Source organism: Pseudomyrmex gracilis, unplaced genomic scaffold (genome assembly GCF_002006095.1).
Source record: "Pseudomyrmex gracilis isolate BER0280 unplaced genomic scaffold, ASM200609v1 scaffold_3952, whole genome shotgun sequence".
NCBI classification, from domain to species: Eukaryota; Metazoa; Arthropoda; class Insecta; order Hymenoptera; family Formicidae; genus Pseudomyrmex; species Pseudomyrmex gracilis.
Genome location: NW_018024536.1, coordinates 4137 through 6150, shown reverse-complemented (window position 1 = coordinate 6150; position 2014 = coordinate 4137). Strand labels below are relative to the sequence as shown.

The 2014-nt window shown below is 34.6% G+C and overlaps 1 long non-coding RNA gene across 1 annotated transcript; it reads left to right on the top strand.

Annotated features, from left to right (window-relative positions):
* The first annotated feature begins 1213 nt into the window (after positions 1-1213).
* Positions 1214-1813, top strand: LOC109863275. The gene is made up of 3 exons (XR_002251311.1): positions 1214-1346; positions 1425-1589; positions 1669-1813. It is a non-coding gene; the product is annotated as an uncharacterized LOC109863275 (long non-coding RNA).
* Positions 1814-2014: the final 201 nt, after the last annotated feature.

Genomic DNA, 2014 nt, shown 5'->3' with positions numbered 1-2014 from the left:
TCGCAAACATATATATTGCAACAACCGAAGTAAAGCTTGATATCCTTATTATGATTACTACCGCGAGCAATTTTCATAAATTAGCAATCAAGAGCTGTGATAGAGCGGTACGAAACAAACGAGCGGACATAATTGCAAGTATAAATTCGCGTTGTATAGTTCGCGTGAGCTCGTCTCAACCCCCCACGAACCGATGTATCGAGATGTGGTGTGCGAAATGACTGCGCTCGCCACTTAAGTAAGGAGTGCGTAACGGTAACCGCGTGTTTATCAAGATCACTTTCGATTTCAAGTACGCATCTGTTTTTTATGTAATTTGTTTTAACTGCAACTTAAAATTGTTTAACGCGAGTCTCCCGACTTTCCTATCGTAAACCGATAAACCTGTTAAGTTTCAGATTCTTTCTATTGTTCTTTAAGTGTCCGATCGTATTCGCTTACTAGACCATCCAAATGCCCGAGATCTATTTGCAGAGAAACCATTTGCTTTTTCAGTTGTGACCATTGTCTAGCTTAGTCTAGTTGCTACGCGTAGATTCTAGAATTTCCATGGTTATTTTAAGTATCATAAAAACTGACGGTTAGCTATACAACTGTGACGCACCATTGACCCTTCGAAATACCTTACAATAGAAGGCAATTTTTCGACACAGGAAATGTATGTCCTAGCACACAGCCGAATCTGAAACATTCTAGATTATTCTCGAACATTCGAAAATGCTCTAGAATATTACCAAATAAGGAAAACTCCAGAACCTTCCTTGGCCGAACTCAGGCCCTAAAAGCGCTCTCTCGAACCGAGGCGGGCAGTCAGTCAGTCAGTCAGTCAGAATCAAGCAGTCAGTTACGTTCTCACTTTCTTTTTGTCTATCCTCAATCTTCTTTTTTTTTCTTTCAGTCTGTTTAACTTTCACTAAATTTAATTATGTACCTATTGTATAATAATGCGATTTGAATATTTATAAAACTGTACATTTTCATCATTGCGTTCATACGATTGTGACACGTGCAAAACAACTTTTCAACGTAAGTGAAATATGGAGCAACAAGGTAACAATCATTCTTCTGGTAAAAAACCTTATAGATGTCAGGTACGTTGTTTAATTGCATTCTTCAAATATATTGCGCATTAATTTATCACAGTGATAATAATGTATACTATACTTTTTTAGAAACGTGGTAACCGTTTTTCGACAAAAAAAAAATTAACTGCTTATAAAAAAGTTCATTCGTCGTTGCGCCCGTATGAATGTGATATATGCGATAAAATGTTTAAAACTAAGGAAACTCTACTATACCATTCTAAATGTCATTATTCTGATTCTGAGAAACCTTCTAAAAACCAAGTATGTTTTTCGATTGTATTCATCAAATATTTTCCGTATTGAGTTCTCAAAATGACAATGTGTATTATTCTTTTTAAGGTATGTGATAAATGTTTAAGTACAAAACAGAGTTCAACTGAACATGAAGCAGTTCATTCGTCGTTGCGTCCGTTCAACTGTGCCATATGCGATCAAACTTTCAAAACCAAGACAAATCTACAAATCCATATCAAACGTCATTTTAAGTACCCTTTTAAGTGCCAAGTACGTTTTCCGAATGTATTAATAAAATATACTGCACTGATTTCTTAAAGTGAATATAATATGTATTATTCTTTTTAAGATGTGTGGTAATGTTTTCGAGTCACAAATACTGGAAGATAAATATGGAATTCGTGTTTACTACACATGTCATATATGCGAAGAAAGTTATAAAAAAAGAGTACTGTTTGAGGAACAAGATGTATCATGAAAGAAACAATCAGCAAACAGAAAGAAAGGTATAAAAGTTCCAGTAAGGTTGTCAGTAATAAATCTGAATAAAGTATGTGATGCTCCGAATTTTATAAATACTTTGAGAATATCAACCAATAAGAGCATATAAACACGGTTGATGTAGTGTTGATTATTTAGTAATTTATTATTCTATTAACATTATTCTTGATTGACGTTTCGACCGTCGTATTCGG